General features: G+C 36.8%; 1 long non-coding RNA gene across 1 annotated transcript in view; it reads right to left on the bottom strand.

The window, feature by feature from the left end:
• The window catches only part of LOC136016831 (uncharacterized), a 91104-nt gene that overhangs the window by 7144 nt on the left and 63578 nt on the right, over positions 1 to 20382 (bottom strand). The window lies entirely within an intron of this gene.

Here is a 20382-nt window from a genome sequence, read left to right as displayed (position 1 = left end):
CTCTTATATTTCAATATTCCTTTTACTGGTGTTATTAAGATTAAACTTGTTTTGGCACACTGTAGAGAGACTTTAAATTCACTGCCACTGCATACTGGTTTTCTTAGAATCATAGAATCATAGAATAGTTAGGGTTGGAAAGGACCTCAAGATCATCTAGTTCCAACCCCCCTGCCATGGGCAGGGACACCTCACACTAAACCATCCCACACAAGGCTTCATCCAACCTGGCATTGAACACTGCCAGGGATGGAGCACTCACAACCTCCCTGGGCAACCCATTCCAGTGCCTCACCACCCTAACAGGAAAGACTTTCCTCCTTATATCCAATCTAAACTTTCCCTGTTTAAAATTTAAGCCATTACCCCTTGTCCTGTCACTACAGTCCCTGATGAAGAGTCCCTCCCCAGCATCCCTATAGGCCCCCTTCAGATACTGGAAGGCTGCTATTAGGTCTCCACGCAGCCTTCTCTTCTCCAGGCTGAACAGCCCCAACTTTCTCAGCCTGTCTTCATACAGGAGGTGCTCCAGTCCCCTGATCATCCTCGTGGCCCTCCTTTGGACTTGTTCCAACAGTTCCATGTCCTTTTTATGTTGAGAACACCAGAACTGCACACAATACTCCAGGTGAGGTCTCACAAGAGCAGAGTAGAGGGGCAGGATCACCTCCTTCGACCTGCTGGTCATGCTCCTTTTGATGCAGCCCAGGATCCGGTTGGCTTTCTGGGCTGCGAGCGCACACTGCCGGCCCATGTTCATTTTCTTCTTGGACTTCTGTAGAGCAAGAAAACAAGGCTACATGTAGATCCTCAGTTTTCCTCTGAAGATTCCTGTTAGCACACCTCCCTCCAGCACTTAGCGGGGGTTTTTTTATTCTTGATTTCTATGTCTTTTAAGCATACTTCATGTACTGCCCCTTCATTTCAGTGATTTTAGTTGAAAACTGATTAAGTCCTCTCATTTATGTATTGTGAGTACACAGGAGAGTTCAAATGAGTAGCTCTAAGTAAACTACACATCTGCAGCTATTTGGAGAAGAGTACTCAATTCTCAATATTAAGAATGCTCAGTTGCTGAATACTCAATATTCGTTAACTTACTGAACTGTATTTCTTGTCTTAGGGAAGACCTGCAAAGTGGCAAGTAGGCTGAGGTCTCCAAAAGGGCTTCAACATGAGATACTGAGATAGGTGCTAAGCTGATTTGTTGTATCAGTTTGATAATAGACCAGAATGTGTGTAGAAACATACTTTGGTTCCCTGGGGCGATTTTCTGGGGAAGACCTGAGTGTTTAGGCAGTCCAGTTACTGGTGGCTTAGAGTGCATGACAAACTCCACCAAAACTTTGGGAATTCAGGCATTTATTTTGTTATGTGCTAGAGAAACCTGTAATTGTTTATCTTGATCTGACATCTTTGGTCATATCAGAATGACAGTGCACTTTCATCAGATAACTACTCACGCAAACAATCGTCAGCAGAGTGGGCTTAGCATTACCTTCAGTAGTGTCAGAAACACAGCTGAATAATTCCTATGAGAAATTAGGATCTTTGCCCTTTGTCCCGTTTTCAGTGTACTGAACATGTGATAAAAAGTTAGGCTCCCCAAAACATGCAGTTGATCACCATTCCCAGGCACTACTAGTGGTGGAATGCTTGCCCAGAAATTTATAGAAGAGCTTAACTTCCACCTCTTTGTATCAGTACAAATTTATGCCTTCTCCCTCTCAAAATGCGCCACTGACTATTAAATTATAAACTCATCTGGGTGAAATCAGGGGCAAAGCAGCCTTCTTTGTGCAGAGTCCAAGAAGTGTTAAAACACTAAAAGAGAAGCAACATTTTTTAATAAAGAAAAAAAACCAAGCCAATTTTGAATGTCAGCATTATTCTACCCCTGCACAGCTTATGATAGTGAAGTCTGCATAAGGGCAAGTTATGATCATTTCAAGAGTCTTTCCCTGTTTGTTCTTCATTAGCATATTCATCATTTGGGATGTCTGAACGAATGGATACTCAGATTTAGAGCTCCTCCGAGACAATTAAGGGTTGAAGTTTGTCCCCAAAAGCATTCAGAAAGCAATTTTTCTGAGAATAACATTAATGCTTTGGATGTGATCTATGAGCTTAATGCCATGGGTTGCTAATGATGCAGGCATGCTTCATTCTCTTGTATAATACTTATGTTAAGATTTTAAAGACCAGATTGCTAATGCATAATTCCTAAGCCTGATCCTTTGATGGATGGAAGCTACAATGCCAGACTGAGGATAGGAACTGTGTCTGGAATCACCTTCGTGATTACTTCATGATCCTTTCCCGTTTCCTAACAGATCAATGACAATTAAGTAGTGAAAAGGGTAGCACATTTTACAAACCATCACAAGAAATAGTTTAATTTACTGATTTTTTTTATTTACCCAGTTATTATTTTTTTAGGTCTCTATAGGAATGAGCTTGAATCTTTTTCCTCTTTTCTCACTGACCACCTTTGGGAAAATCTAGGGAAAAATTAATCATTGGTAGCTGTCTGAATTGTAGTTTTGCCATTTGCTACATGATATTTTCTCCCTATTACTGATTGTTTGGCATTATATAACAACAGATTAACTTGGCACACAATGACGTTAGTTGTGAGACTGTAAGAATAATGAGAATTCTCCAACAGCAGAGCAATTCATGAAGGAATATTGTCTTCCTGTGAAAGCAAGCGCGAATGTACATATTATCTGGTTTTAATACTTCTCTCTTTTCATGCTTAACATATGAAAAAGGACCTTTCTGCTTGTTTTTCTTTGCTTCAGTTTTTAGAGCCTGCCAAGGAAAAATAAGATAGTCTTAAATTTATTTCCTTCTGGAGGGGTTCTGTGGCAAAAAGAGAAAACCAGGATGGAAAGATTTTTAAGTTAGTGCTTAATATGACAGCAGTATCTCCAGTATTAAAGAGTTTTCCTGTATTACATATTGCCTTCTAAGAGTTAATCATATTTTATATTCCTGTTAAAACATAGACATAAAGGATACCTTGAATGGAACTGAAAATTGACCTAAAAAAACTGCAGTAAGAATCAGAGATACTTCATGACAAATATCTTTGCCTGACATTTTCTATTCTCCAATTTTATATAAAATATATATACATTTCACTTCAGCAACACTAAAAGAGATTATTACGTTTGAGATTCTTTATACGCTTTCTAATTAGAAGTTTTATTTCAGCTTAGGGTGAAGACAATCCCTTAAAAATATTCCAGACACCACTGGATCTGGTCACTCAGAAAAGTAGTTTAAGACATATGTGATCTCTCAGAATATCTCTCTTTAACCCAATAGCAGCTCTTATTGTGCCAAAGCCTGAATTAAGAGAAAGAATTGCATGCTTTAATTATCCTTGTTGATTATTTCTTTCACTGAGACTCCCATGCTAGCCCCTGGTGAGTAGATGATGAATGAGGGTACAGAGTATATTTCTCTTGTGTCCCTGTCACATTGAGTTGAATATGTGTTACAAATACTGTCCCCTGAACAAGGAGACTGTCCAACTGCCTCTGCTAGTTATTAGAGCATGGGATACGACATTTCAGGACTCACATCTAATCACTAAATTGCAGGAGGGTACATAAGTTTTTCTTTTACGGGGGACAGAGTTGGTCTCTTCAGCTTTCTGTGCAACAGCTTACGTGACTTTTAGTTCTATTCTTATCACAATGTTGAGTCACAGAAATGAAAATTTCAGCAAATTTTATATATTAATTATAGCTTCTATAGAAACAGCAGGCTTTTTAAGAACGTAGGAACAGGGCACTGACATCTTGGTTTTGGACAAGAGGCTAAAGAAATCAAGGTCAATAGAGATGAGAATAAACCAGAATTTACCATGGGTTATACTGTTTCTTCTGTCCAGATTGTAAAATAGCATAAGCCAATGTCTCTTTCTTTATGTACAGAACTTCAGCTTCAAGCCAAACATTGTATTCTAACCATTGAAAAGCGCATGTGTGCTTAATGGCTGATTCACTTTACAGATGGAACAATAATCCATAGAAAAAAGTTTCCACCGAATATGCTTGTCAGTCTGTTTTTTGCATATTAGACACAGAAACAACCCTGAAGTTATTTACTTTTTATGGGTTGGAAGTAAGTAAGGGAACTGCCTAGTTTCTAACAGTGTTGACTAGGCTCACTGTACTGGAATATAGAAGAAGGTTTAGTTCTTGGGAGTGCAACTGAATCTTGAGGTTTTGCATGTAACATGAGTAAAATGAGACTATTCCCAAGAAATTTTTAGGCTGATGTATTACCTCCTATTTTACATCACTAAGTCACACTCACTGTTCTTTTTTCACTAGTGCCGGTCAGCAAGTGCAAGGACATTCCTTTGCAATATAGTGCACATTTGCTCCATGGTTAATTTGTTCTGATTCTAGTAATAAAAGCTTTTCTCTCCTCTGAGACATACAAGTATTGATTATCTGGACTTTTACTGAGAAAGCAACCTCCCTTGGTAGAGAGAAACACATGTTCATGTTGGTCACGTGCCCACTTGTGGGTCATTTATTGATATTCCGTGAGTCTTTCAATGTAAGTGGGAAAGATACAGACCTTCTGTAGATCTCTGGGGTCTGGGTGGTTTGCCTGAAATGGAGCCAGTTAAGTTGGAACAATTCTAACTCCCCTGATAAAGGGCTGGTTGTGAGGTTCCAGTAGCAGTGGAGAAAAGCATCTGTTGTTACATTTTACATGGAAGTTGTTTCACAGAGCCTTAGGTGCTTCAGCGCCTCAGCCTTAGCACTGCTAATGACTTGCTATTTACAGCACTGTAACCCTGTCACATAGGCCACTGAGTGGCTATAATTTTTCTGTGTGGCTGTGATTTTTCTTGCTGTTCTCATGCTGCTCTTCTCATATTGTTTCTCTCGTGGCCTTACACCTGCAAACCCCAGCTGTGGTACAGAGTTCTCCTGGGCAGCGCCTACCACTTGCATGAGACTCACCCTTTTCTCCCATTCTTTTCTCAACTCCTTAATGTAACATGGAGCAAAATACATGATAAAAATTAGTCAAGATGAAGGATATACGTTTGTGTGTGCACATTAATATGTGTCCACTTTTGTTTGCATGAACTGAAATTGCATTTTATTTATGCATTATATTTATTATTAGGCATTATATATATATTATGCATTTGCATAAATGAAATTAGAATTTTTGCAACTGTTTTATGAAAAAGCAATTTTTGGTGTCCATGTTATGTTCCTCTTCAGATTTGCCAACAAGATCAGACAGAACATTCTAGGCATCTCTAGGTACATGCTCTAAACCACCAACAATTCTGTATAGATTAAATCAAAGTCAGCCATTACAGGTTGAGAGATAAAAAGAGTAATACATAATTGTTAAGGATGAGTGAAAATCAACTGTTGATGCCTGTTGTGTCTGTTGTTTGCTAAGAGGTACCAGTCTGGAAATGTATTTCACTGAGCTCAGAAAAGTTACCTGGGCGCATAGCAGATTGCTGCTTAAGCAAAATGTACTGAAGTCATCTGAGAAGGGACACTATAAATTACTTTTTTATTATTATAGTGTTTTCTGTAACACCTAATGTGACTGTCATTATTTTAAGTTTAGTAAACATAGTTGATGGCCTTTCACGAAGAGTTTTGAAAAAGAATAAAACTGCAGAAGAAATATGCTGTGCTAGCTAATTTCTGAACCCAGAAATCCCAAATAACAAACTGTAATTTCACTGAAGCACTTAGAATAGGCAAATGGTCCATTTGCTCTCATTTTTCTGACCACAGCTTAGTAAAGATGCTTTAGAGGATTCTTAAGGAGTCATTTACTGACAGTTAAAGAAGAATTTTCAGCTTTATTTTTTAGCTTATGAAGTGCTGGATATTATATGTCATTTAAATGTGCATTATTTTTTCAAGTTTTAGTGACTTCTTGACCTCATTATATTTCGAAAGTAAATGTCACTGTTCAGCTATCCGATCAATTGTGTGTTTATTCTTATTGTAAACTTTAAAGTAAATTACAATTCCATTAAGAAAAAAAAAATAATATAACATATTTTGCACCATTCTTCAGGTCTTCTGTGATGCTCTCTCTCAATCTCCCAGTCTCTCAGTCATCACATAATTATTGATGTTTGGAACCACAGGACTTAATTCTCAGAGAATTTAAATAGCGGTGTGTGTGTGGAAAGGGAGAAATTCAAAACACTGTACCCTTCAGACGTGAATTACACAATCCCATTTTATAAGTAATGCGTTACCATATATAGTAGAGGTATAACAGCTATGAAAATAACTTAGTCACTCACAAACTATATGTTGAATTAAAATACAGGGATCTTTCTGGGAAGACAGCAGGACATTATGAATATAGAGGAATTCCTGTGCCCACATCCTTTCTAGGTGTTGTGGTTTAAAACCAGACAACAACTAAGCCCCATGAAGCCACTCACTCACTCCCGCCTGGTGGGATGGGGGTTAGAATCAGAGAGTAAAAGTGAGACAACTTGTGGCCTGAGATCAAACCAGTTTAGTAGGTAAAGCAAAAAACACATGTGCAAGCAAAGCAAAGCAAAGAACTAATTTGGTACTTCCTATTGACAGGTAGGTGTTCAGCCATTCCCAGGAAGGCAGGACTCCATCACATGTAACAGTGACTTGGGCAGACCAACGCTGTGACACAAAACATTCCCCCCTTCCTTCTTTTTCCCTCATCTATGTATGCTGAGCATAATGTTCTATGGTATGAAACATCCCTTTGCTTAGTTGGGGTCAGCTGTCCTGGCTGTGTCCCCTCCAAACTTGTTCACCTGCAGCCTGCTCACTGGTGATGTGGGGTGCAAGGCAGAAAATGCCTTGACTCTTTTAAGCCTTGCTCAGCAGTGATAAGAATATCTCTGCATTATCAACACTGTTTCTATCACAAATCCAAAAAAAAGCACCATACTGCCTACTATGGAGAACAAACTATCCCAGTCAAAACCAGCATGTTAGGAAACAAAAGAAAACAATAAAAATAGTTTAAAATGCATAAAATTAGTTTAGCATCACTTTCACTTTTTTCATGTTAATTGAAACAAAAATCTAACACAGTTCAAACTTCATGACCATCCACTTCCACATTTACTAGTAAAGCACTTTCTCCTGGGTCTACTCCTTGTAATACCCAGCAACCATGAAGTTTCACTTTTACGGTAGTGTATCTTTTTTATAAATGTTCTGAACAGTTTTGCTTACCTCTTTATTAAGCAAAAGTTTAAAGGGTTGGTTTACGACAAGCTAATGCAAAACTTTGAGGATATGATTTAGTGGGGAGTTTCTAGTGGCTTAGACCAGGGAATTAGGACATGATTCAACCAGAATAAGGTGGAACTTGTACTTGCCATGAGAATGTTTCCATGCCAGCATTGATCTAAGCTCCTTTAGATATACAGATGTCAAAGTAGCTGTTAATCAATCAGACCATATGAATTTATCTGTAATTAAGGATAACAAGTCTCACACCTCAATAAACCATAGTCCAGACAGGATGAGAGTGAAAGAAGAAATTGAAAACTTATACATATTCTCATAGAAACTGATCAGATTTCCGCATGGTTAAAACTATTAATGCATCTACAGTCTTGCCTAGACTGGGACTTCATTCCTACTACATAATTATTTTGGCCTAATTAGACTACAGATCAAAAACTGTATCCTTTTTTTAGAGTGATGTTCTGCAAACTTTAGCTCCTGTGGGTATTCTTCTATTATATTCAGTGCCATTACTTACATATAGGTGAAAATATACCAACTGTTCAAACTGATATCATGGAAAAGCAGAAATGCTGTCTTGTGAGTATATATATGTATCTATATTCTTATGTGTATATATGGACACATAAAGAATCAGAATGTTTTTTGGCGTGTATGCACTAAACAAACCAGAACAGTCTCCTGAAATAAAATAACATTTAATAAAAAAAAAATTATGCAATTAAACCCTCTCCTGGAATCATCTGTGAGCATTATATCTGAGATGTCTAGATACAGAAAGCATCTGTAAGGACCACTGATATTTCACAGACTAGCCACTGAGGAGAGATGATAAAAAACATAATACCTTATCATAAATACATTGGTTCAGTATATGCAACTAATTCACTATTACATTCACAACTAAAAGCTGACATACATCTACTGTTTCAGAATGATTTATGCAGTGTAAAATATTCTCAGAAATTATCTTATTAGATTTGTTAATAATTCTAACATACTTGTCTGGCATAGGTTCTTGGTTCTCAAAGTTATTTAATAACAGTGCAAATGCTTTCAAATGCCATTTATATCAGTGATGCTTTCTAGCTCAGTAGTGGTTCTATGTTTTAGTGTACATGTGATGTTTTTACTTTATTTTTTTAAAGAAAAAGATATTAATTCTAGTGATTCTTAATAAACAAATAAATGTGAAAAACAAAGTGACCTCTCACAATGCAGTTCCAATATTTTGATAATTTTCTGAAGGGTTTTGTGTCTTTTAACAGTGAAAAATTTTATCCCCACTATTTTAATTAAAAAAATATAAAAATTAAGCTTCTAATCTACATTATGTTAAAAATGCATGTAGAATTTGGGTTAATTTAACGGAAGAACTTTCATGTAAGAGATATTAAAAAATACGTGTTGTACAGAATTTGTTGCATGCATTCCTCTCAGGACTGAATTTCAAAGGAACCTGCTACTTGCAAGACAGCAAACTTTTTCTATTGCACAGAACTTTTTAAGTGTTTGCCATATCTGACACACTTTCACTCAGCTGTCAACCCAAAGCATAAACAGCGATTTATCATTATATAAGGAAGAGTTGAAGCAACTGAAATTCAAGGTAAGCTCCCTTTATTCATTCAGAGCATTACCAGCTTTACTTTTCCAATCACTTTTCAGGTAGAACTATCTTTGAGCTCTCTTCCTTTATTCTGCTAAGACTCTGTTTCCTCCACATAATCTTACAGATGGCTGCATTCAACTGTGACAGGACTGGATAAAGACTGCAAGGTAAAATTATCAGTTGTAAGAGTGTGAAAAATCACAAGTAATGTTTGTGTATTGGTAATTAATTTTTCAGCAGCTGATGGAAACAGGAAAACTTAATATAATAGGAACTTTTGGTACTGGAGATAAAACTGAAAAACATTTTAAGATTTTCACTTTTAAAAACACTCCTTTGAATGTTTCCTCATGTTCAACTTGGTGGCCATTTGCATGCAGGTCCTTTTTTGTCAAGCTGCTTTCCAAACACTTGGACCCCAGCAGGTACTGGTGCCTGAGGTTGCTTCACCGCAGGTGTAAGACTTGTCGCTTCCCTTTGCTGAGCTTCATAAGGTTTCCATCAGCCCATTTCTCCAGCCCATTGAGGTCCTTGTGGATGCTAGCATAATAAATTGTTTTCTATGTCACTCCTTCCAGCTTTGTACCATCAGCAAGTCATATAAATTTTCTAAGTACTTAAAAAAGGGTTTTTGAGAGAGAATTATCCCATATATACAGATACTTGTAATGAACTGCTATTTTGAGCCTCCTCTACTGAGGTAGATGACTTCTGTGTTGCCTCAGAGTGACCTCTATGTAACCTCTATGTTACCTTTGTTGATTATGTTGAAAGCAAAATGACCAACTACTTGGTACCAGATGTCAAACTTCTATACAGCTGAATATAAATAAGATGAACTTAGGTCTAGTGACTCTTCCTTCATCTTTGTTGATTCAGAATTAACTTTCCCTGTACATTCCCTGTGATTCTGGTCACTTTTCCTACAAGTCTTCTCTTACACTGAAGTCAAAGGTAAAACCTACAAGCTTTGAATTGAGATCTCTTAGTAGGCTCTGCTGACTCATGAAAACCTACCCAGATATGAATCCATTCCAGCTATCTTTCACAAAAGCAAGACACCACATGAGCTTGCATATACCTCTACTTAAGTGCTTGAATAAAGAAACTGATATGCAAACTAGAGAGGAATAACAGAACAAAAAATACATTTTTTAAAATGTTCAGTACAGATTCACCTTAAAAGGTGTCAGTCTTCAGGTACTTTTGTCTCAACTCAAATGCAGGATTCTCAAAAGCCAGAGGAATGAATATTAACAGGAGAGGCCTATAAGCTTTTAACTTTCAATTGAAAAAGAATGCTAAACCCCCCCCACCCCAATCTTCTAATATTTGTGAAATTGCAGAACTTCCAAAGCAACCATTTTGGTTGAAATAAAATTTCTTGTCAATCTGAAAAGAAGGAATATATCCCATCTTTTTATTTTTTTTTTTAGAAGAAGAAAACTATTAAAATGCAAGAAATGTAATAAATTGAATAGACAAAAAAGAACCCCAAATGTATAATTTTCACAACATTCTTTCATAGAAAATGGCTATTTCCACACCTCCCCCCATTTTCACTCCCATTCAAAAATTAAATGAATGAATGTTATACCACCCTCACCCCGAGGGAAATGAAACTCACATATTTCAAGGTTTATTCCTCACTTGCTCAGTGCTATTATGACTAATTCTCCAGTCTTGTGTAAGATCTAAACAGCTGATTTTTTTAAAATATACTTGATTTCTATCTAATCTATATTTTCATAATATAGCACTTTACCACACATTTTCTTACTTTCTCCATTTTTAATTTTGCAGCCCTCAAATACATGCAAAAAATGTTGTGGATTTTCTATTTTGTTTAGTATGAAATGCATCCCTGAAGAAAAATTATGAAAGATTGGTAGCCGCCGATCTCAGACAGAGGTGTCAAACTCTGAAGCACTATCCAGGAGATTTGAATTTATGCTATTTGTGTTATTATGAATTTATTTCCACATCTGGAACAATGTTATCATCTTTCTTCTAAAACCATTTCACACATGCACAGATTTTAATGCCAGAAGGAATAATATGATCATGCAGTTTCACTAGCTGCATAACATACTGCGCTGAATTTTGGAAACTTCTGACACAAATGATAAAAAGGATTTCTCATTAACCTGTGCACTCAGAAGCCAAAGCAGACAGGAGGTTCAATGCCCCCTTTGTGTTGGCTTGACAGTTACTTTTACGACAAACACTGACATAGCTTTAAAATATGGTAAATTCTCCTCACAAGAAGAGCTGCGGGTTACTGATTGTATTAAGAAAAAAATAAGAAAATTAAAAAAAAAAATAGCATATTACTGACCTGAAAAATGTGAAAAGCTAAATAAGACTTTAAAGGCTGAGGAATTATAAACAATAAAATGCAATAGCTTTAGCTTCCTAATAATTTAATAATAGGCTGCTTCAGAATAGTGCTTTAATTTACCATTTTTCACTTTCTCAAGCATTTTCACGTTATGTGTGTTTCAACAGTCACTTTACAGTGGTGCCACATCATTTTGTATCCAAAGATTATGTGAAGCCTGTTAGATATAGAAAGAAAACAGCAGATAAAAGCTGCCAGGGTCTAATACCTCTCTGCCCTATACACTCCTAAAACTTACATCAGATTCAGATTTTGCTTACAAGGTATCTCAGAGTTCATTTATGATTGGGTGGAAAATATTTATAAATGGAATTATAAAATATTCTCACAAACGTTAATTATTATTGGTGATTAATTTTCTATTCTAGGCTCCATTAAATGCCTTTACAGATATTCTTTCCACAAACCTAGGTCTCTAATTTATTTCCCGCCTTCCCCTTCATGTCCTAACAGTGCAGGGTCATGCTGGGATACTCATTAGTTTTATGCTAGCAGTTCTGCCAGGCAGCCTCAGAGGCAACGGCATGACCTCAGAAATCATTAACGTAACTCGTGCTGCAATCTAAAACTGACAAGCATAGAATAATCATTTAGGAGCTGAAACACGGTCTTAAAAAAAAAGAAACATGTGTGTTCCAGTCATCCTCTGGAGACAAAAAGAGATCTTAACAAATTGAATCTGAAGCAACTTTTGTAATACATGCTTGCCATGTTTGACGCATAGCATCAAGTTTTTCAGAGCCATGATTTATTTTTTGCTGACAAAGTCCAGAAATATTGAATCACACGTGACAGCAAAGATGCTGGATCAGGTTCGTAATGTGACACTATATTGGCTGAGCCTGATTACATTATTTGCGTACTTGTCATGATTCGTTTCACTTAAGATGTCTGCTTCCTCCCTTACAGGGACTATTTATGAAGCAATTTTTCACAAGAACAACATGAAGAATTTGCATGGTCATATGTATGAAGATTCATCTGAAATAAATAGCACAGTTTTGAGGGACTTTGAATAATTAAGTACTGATGCTGACTGGATCAGTGGGTCGTTTGTGGGAATCTCAAGAAAGTCAGCTAAGAGAATTTGGGAACAAAAAGGAGATGTCTCCTCCGTGGCTTAGTGACTTGGCCCTTCAGGCTCCCCATTCTTTTTCTGACTAACAAACAGAAACATCTACTGGTTTTCCTTAATCATTCTCTATAGATGCATGTACCCTTTTAAACACCTTTCTATTTCTAACTTTTTCTCCTCATAGCTCCAAATACATAATACTGATTTAGGATCACTTTTGCCTTTCCCAGATAAGTGAGAAGGCAGTTACCTACTGGTCCATACTGGCTCCTGACTAAAACACAGCCACATGTTTATCAGTTATAATATAAACCAAAAAAAAGGCTCTTTGAGATAATGGAGGGGAAGCTTGCCTTCATTAACTATCACATCCAACACTCAATTCACTGATAGTCTGTTTGCTTGTAATGGTCAGGTTTAGGCTTTTTGTCACATTGGAAAGGAGAAGAATAAATCAAGAGCTTCTGAGTTAAAAATACCAATGGAAGCAACACCAAATTCAGGTGATTGCAGCAGATGGTAATTTTTATTTTTTTTTTTTATGAATAAAGAATAAATTACTAAGTGTAAACTAGCCAAGAGACAAAGTTCAACAGTGACAGTCTTCAGGCCAGCGCTCATCTTATCTGTGTCTCGACTGGGGCTCAAAATTCCATTCTAGTCAGTGAAGACTAAGTCAGTGAATTCAGTATTGTTCACATTTTCATTTACCTCACTCTAAGGTAGATTTGTAGACTTATACATCTGGGAAGATGAATTGCAATCCTAAATGTCACTGATGGTACTGATTAGCTATCAGTTGATCCTGAGAGCTTTGATACCATGATCAGAGTTATAATCTTAGGAACTTATTCAGTTGTGTACAGTTTGGTGTCCAGTGCCGCTTGAGATCGCCTGAGATATCTATGACATATTCTTTCAGTTTCTGGTCAGGACAGTAGAGTTACAGAAGAGCTAGATCCCCTGAAAGTGGCAAATGAAGGTTAAGTGGGTTAGCTAGGGTCATCTCAAATGTCAATGGATACCCATGTGAGATGAAAAAAAAATCAAATCAACCCAGCTAATGTTAGGCAGCATTACTTACAACCCTTGACTGTACTAGTTATAGTTCTCCTCGGTCATGGCACTTTTAATCTGTGACTGTTCTTCATCTGTAAACTGTGTATAAAGCAATGCCTTATGAAGCAATAGAAACACTAAAAATCTTTAGGCAGACACATAGTGGGGGGTGGTCACAGAATACACTAAGACAGCTAGAGTATAAGCTAAACAAAATTGGAAGTGTTGAGCTAAATAATGCATTACGTATAGGATTGATGGCAGATTCTAAACCAGCTGTTTTGTTTGCCTGAGCTCTCAGCTTTGCTCACTAAAATATACAGTAAGTTTTCCCTTTTCTTTTCAAGGTTCAGATTGTCCCCCTCATTGCTTTTAATGCTACTACTTGCAGAGTAAAGCACTTCAAAGCAGTAAATGTGGCAGAACCCTGGCTGGTAAAACAGAAACTCATTATGAAAGTTGCTCTTTTGCTCAGGGCAGATCTCAAAGCTCCCTGCAAAATGTGGGAATCATATTCAAAATCCCAAGTTCCTGAAAAAAAACCACTACTGCTCATTTCCTCAGTTCCCATGAGAGATACACATATCACTGCTGAATCATAAGCTGATAATACCGAGGTTGAGGTAAACTTTAAAAGCACACCATCAGGCATTTTGTGACGCTCTTTTGCAACACTATAAAAATGCCATCGGAAAATTTTTCTGTTTGGCTGGAGTTTGAAAATACAGTCATCTTATCTAAGATGCGCAAGAAAAAAACTGAGCAAATTCTGTCAAGACAGATAAAAGGATGGCACTTAAAGAGTGAAGAAAGAGACTTTGTGACAAATTGATTTTTATCTCCAATTATGGCTCTTTAGAAATTATATCTCTCACAGAGGAATCAAACATATCTCCTAATGCAGGTGGCTATTACCTTTTCCTGGCAACTTTTTACTTTCATTTGTGCTTTCATTAAATGTCTTTGATGCAAAGCTGTCATGTACAAAAGTTTACAAATGTGATGCTGTCAATAGCATTTTAAGACCTGTATTGCAGTTCACTCTATCAAAAATGCAGATATGATAACTGTTACAGAGTATTCTCTGAGAGGCCTTTTGCAAAAGCAGCGCTATACACTTTCTGGAAAAATATGGCATCTTATTAGATTAAGCTGTTAAAATTCTAAAGTATTCCAGGTAGTAAATTTCTGTAGCACACTGCAGAAAAGAAGGGATGAAGTTTCAAGTAACACAGGCTTTATCTTCCTACCTCTGAATCATTTTGTTGAGTGAATTACGCCAAACCAACTGCACAGCCCTCACCTTATGCAGAAAACAAGTGAAGAGGCATTAGGATAATGGTGCCAAGGAGAGGATTCTCATTTACTTTTATATGCCACTGTGGATTTCAGAGTGTATCCGCAAACATACCCATATTTTTATTTTTTCTGTTAAACTCCTGTATCAGCACTATTAATGGAAAGAAGATATAGTATATTAAAATGCAAATTAAATGAACTTTGGCAGAGAATTCCTGTGGTACTCCTATCATTACAGTAACAATTAGCTTACGAGCAGGAGTAGTGGGTTACCAAAAATAAATATTTAGATTGGGGACTTAAATCTGCCATGTCATATTCCACTTCCAGTGTAAGTATAACTAAATTGTGACTTCAGTTGTACTTGAATGAACTAGAAGCGACATCCAGACAGTGATTTGAAAAATAATAGCTGAATAATAGCTGTGCTGTTTATAAAGCAGCAATATAGTATAAGCAGAAAAATCTACCTAAAGCAGTATATAACAGATAACAACCCTGCAACAATTAGCAGTAGCTATAAGGAGCACTAAGGTGCAATTTTCTGTTCCTAAATAGGACACACAGCATGTTTCACTTGAATTAACAAGTGGAAAAAGCCTAAAATGGTTTCAGCTGTTTGAATGAGCTTTTTGATGGTTGTTATATGGCTTCCATTTGATTAAGAATAAAGAGGCAAAGAATAAAGAGGCAAATTAAGCTTTTCGGCTCTACAGAGGTGGACTAGAAAAAAATCATTAATCTTCTTCCCCACTTCTAGCTGACTCAGTCTGGAGATTCTGAAAACAGGATACCCAAGCTATTCTGACACTTCGACTGAGGTTTGCTTCAGATTTTCGGCGGACCACAGGTTAAATTTCTCTGTCTGGCAGTACTTTTTTTTTCCCAAAAATGAGGTAAGAACTCCCTCATGATTGCAAGGATAATTGTATCACTCTCCTTGTTCTAGTCCTTAACCCAACATACTTTTACCTGTCCTGGGGAGCAATGGCATGATTTTCTCACTTTTAGACTAAGCTCTTGGTCGTAATACTCTGTATACTGCTATTGCTTACAAACAAACGCAATTTTATGTGGTAGTTCTTCCCTCAACTGGTCTGTGACCAGAGGTCAATGAACTGCCAAGACAACTTTCTTAAATCAGAATACTGTTTCACTCCAAATGAAAGAACACAGAATTTAGTAAATTTCATTTATAAACACAAATAATCTGCACAATCTGTAATATCTATAATCTACCATCCCTTAGGCATTGGTGGACCAGGCAGGTTTGGCAGTTTCTGATATCAGAAAAGTTGGTTTTACCCATCTGATTAGATACCCATGAAGTATTTTCTTTTGTAACTGCTATAGCTCTTTAGTTCTGCTGGATCCCTGCTGCTAGATTCTGAATGGGGAAAGAAACTTTTTAGGTGGCTGAAGGCAAGGAGCAAAGACTTCATGGTAGTAACTCAGCCATTATCTCATTCCAGTCCAAAAGCGACCACAAAGTAATGGCTTGTCTTCACATTCTGCTTACATACCCCTTATTAAATTTAGCCAATACATTCATATGACAAATAATACAATAACTGGGTTATGTACTGTGAACATAAATTATTATGGAACAGACATTCTCATTCTGAGAAATATTAATGAAACTGATTTTTTTTCATATAAGATCATATAGTGAACATGTAGTTGTTCTCATACTATGCTCTACATTTTTTTTCTATCTTACAGCTTATTCTATAAGCACCAGATCTTTTTAGTATTTTATAGTTACTACTGACTTTTGGAAGGTTATGTAGTCAGGAATTTTGCAACAAAAAGACTTTTATTTTTTTTCTCACAGAAAGTGGTGATGAATCAAAGATTCATTCTCATCTCTCTTTAAATCTATCAGTTTCTGAAAAAAATGGTCTAGAAAACAATTTCAGATGGAAAGTAGAAAGACAATCACTTCTTGTCCTTGGACTGTCATCTAAGTAGTTGCCTATCCCAGGGATTAGTATATCAGCATTAAGTGTAAAAACTAGAAGCCCAAGCCCTGGGAGAAGAAATTGCTTATGTCGTCCCAGATGAGTGCCTAACCATTGCTCTAAAGCAGTTTTCTGATCTTCCCCAGAAGAAAATGAATCAAAATATGTCAGGTTTGTACACAGCTGGCATAAGAATTCTGCTCACAGGTCAGTTGGGAAGTAAAAATATATAGAACATTGCATTTTGTGAGGGTGTCTATCTGAGGATTAGTTTCTTATCATAACACAAAACTGATTGCAACAGTGCATTTGGCTAGGTAACATAAACTGCAAAACCTTATGGTCTGAGGCCGTAAAAAAATCAAAACAACTTTCAGATCAGTCACAAACTCAGGCAGGTACCAGAACTCTAAATCTCAAAAAAAAAAAACCCACGAGACAAAAAACCCAAAACAAAAAAACAAACAATAACAAAACAAAAAGAAAAACAAACCAACCAAATTAAAAAAAAAACCAAAACACCACCACAACAAACACACACACACACACACACACCCAAAAAGGAGGAAAAAACTCCCAAACCAAGTCCTAATTTTGGAACTGAAGCAAATCCAATTTTTAAGTCTCCCTGCAATATAAAAGCACAATTTCACAGCAAGATTTACTTCTTCTCTAATTTCTCACATGTATTTTCACATTAAATTTCACTTAAGACTTCCCTTCAATCTCACTAAAGAAATGTGTGTACTTTACTGTGAGGTTACATTAGAAAACATTGTTATGTTTAAGAATATCTCACTGAGAAGAAGGGAGCACAAATCCAGAGATTTTGCTGGAGTCTGTCTGAAGAGTGCTCCCAGCATCCAGACAGACTGTGTGGATCATTTAGGAGTGGAGCCAAAATGAAGAAAAATCCCCTAATGGAAAAGTCACCTGTCAGAAAAGCTCTGCCAAGAAATGTCCAGAGTATGAGGCTTGATGATGTTGTTGTCCTCAAGCTATAAATATGAACAGCATCTATGAGCCAGAGATGAGAAAACCAGCAAGGATACAGAATCAGCAGTTGGACAAGAAAATGTAAACACACTTAAATCCGTGAAGAAAAAGTGTTTAAAAGTGAAAAGACTGGTATCCCTTTGAGACACAGAGGCAAGCTTTCCCTTAGCAGTGCAAGCAGCTTGCGGGCAGAGACAGCTGGCGTGACAAAGACTCTCTTCATCACTGTGTAGGCTGCTGTGTGGAAAAGCCTGCCCAGACAGCAGAGGAATGAAGCTCAGACTTTACTTTCAGAGACTCCTGGATGGCAGCCCTCTTTAGTTAAATCTAGACCTATCGTAAAGCAAATGGGAACCTTGCCAGGGACTAGGGGCTGGTATTCTCTCTCTCTCCCTTACCAGTAACAGCAAAATATTTCTATATGTATTCATTTTTGTTGTGTTATCTAAAATGTGCTACACAAGCAGGATAAGACTGAAAATATTCTATCGGTTACCACCGATCATAGAATAGTATATATTTGAGGAAGGCAGTAGGATAAAGTACTACTGATTCATTTACAGAATATAACTTCTCATTTGACATAGCCCAGTCATTTAGACTGCAGTGCTGACTATAATTGTAAAAGAGATATGTATATTTTTAAAGATCAAGGTATTTGTGCTGCAGAAGACAGCAATGAACACAAGAAATGTCTGTGTAAGATCTGTATCCACAACAGAGTACAGATCTTGGAAAAGATCTGGTATGATAGATACTCATGTATAAATAAAGACTATATATGTGTCAGAGCGATCTATGTGACAAATTGCATTACACCTTCCTGAGCATTTCATGCAGATTCTAATAACTAATGTCTCCCTCCATCATTTCACTTCACATTCCAAATCTCTGGGCAGCATCAAGCAGACTTACACTGAAATATTTCCTTCTTTCCTGCCAGGAATCTGTAGAAGATTCTAGTATCCTCTGACTGAAGTTTGGGATTTCCTTGCAAGGAGAGTGTCCATGGGTTTCACAAGATTTGACAATATTTAATTATTATTCTTTAAAAATTTAATCTCTTTCACTTATGCTATCTCAGGATTTTACAAAGGTTTTTAATACACTGATTACTGTTTTCTTGATATATAAGAATAAATACACTAACTAAAGCAGACGCATCATCTATGGAGACTATAGTCTATCTTAATTCCCACTTAAATTCAGGCCTGACAATCTCAAAAAACTTCCATGCATGAACCTCTTTTGAGTATGCTACGCAGCATTCACAGGCTCAAAAGCAAACCAAAGAACTCATTCATCCTTTTGCACATTGCTGGTTTGTTTTATTGTTTGTTTGTTTGCTTGCTTGTTTTTATTATTTATTTTCATAACCTAGATGTTCTCAGGAAAGGGTTTCTCTTGTTACGGTATGAGAACATGATTGGTGACTGTAACTATTTTTGTGAATAAATATCATGTGTATGAGAAACTGGTACATGGACAAAGCAGCTTGTTCTCAGTAGGAAAAGGATTTCCCTCCCATTGCCAAGCCTTGTAGTCTAGGGCACAGTTCTACAGAGCTTGTAATCACAACAGGAAAAGGAGTAATTAGAGACAGTAGAGAAGGGGACAAAAAGGTTCAATCTGGCCTGGGGTCAAAACAAACCCACCATATGATGCAGGGTGGGAGTTCAGGATTGATACTAGATGGGAAGGTGATTGGTATGAGAAGAAAAACCCTCCACTTGCTCCTTCAGTTTGACTTCACGTACTCCATGCACCCTCTGCACAGCTAGAGTAGCAGAAAGAGATTTAACTTAGGCTGAGAATCTGATCATTAGGCTCTCTAAAATGAATGGCATATTCATACAAAGAAAAAAAGAAAACCTAGCTGTTTGCCTGCGGACACAAAGCTCCACTGTTTTTCCTCTCCTCTCACAAAAATATCTCACCTGTTTTCACTTAAATAACTGGGACCACTGAGGAAAACCAGAAAGACTAATATGCAGAATAATATGGAAATAAAAACCCTAGTTTTCTCATTTACATGTAAAGAATAATTTGACAAAGATATGATCAATAAGTCAACAAGGAGTGGAAAATGAAGAGTAGAATAGAAGTATTTTGGAAAGGTTCAGTATAAATAACAAATTTTGATAACCAGCATCAGATATTTGTGATAAATGTAGCTAGTGTTTTAGCAACAGGTTAATGGGATTTGCAATATATACTGTAAAACTGTATACCATTGAAGAGGCAAACTGACACAGATCCCATCTCAGATTAAAAAGCATTTACATGCCTCTGAATCTGCTTACAATTCTATAAGAAATCATTGTCAATAGTAACTGTAGTTGAAAAAAAAGCCAAAAAAAAAAAACCAAACCAAACCAAACCAACCAAAAAAAAAAAACCAACCAAACCAACATCCAGAATATTTGAATAGAAGAGATGAAAAGCAAAAGCTCTTCACAGGAAGAGCAGGACAACTAATCAACCGCAATTTGGGAGGGCTTTTGTCCCCCATTCCTGTCCATAATTTAGCTAAACCATCATGGTAGGGATTCTGTTCAGCTATTTCAATGTTGCAGCTGCTTGAAAAGACCCTATTAATATATTAGGTATCATAAGGTGTTCACGACCTGCTCATGATGAATATTTGTAATTCACTATTAGTATTGTGGTACATGAAATCATATATTTTGGGATTGGTCTTTTCTGAT

This window comes from Lathamus discolor, chromosome 6 (genome assembly GCF_037157495.1).
Source record: "Lathamus discolor isolate bLatDis1 chromosome 6, bLatDis1.hap1, whole genome shotgun sequence".
NCBI lineage: Eukaryota > Metazoa > Chordata > Aves > Psittaciformes > Psittacidae > Lathamus > Lathamus discolor.
Note: the sequence above shows the minus strand (reverse complement) of the source record. Positions and strands in the feature narration are given on the sequence as shown.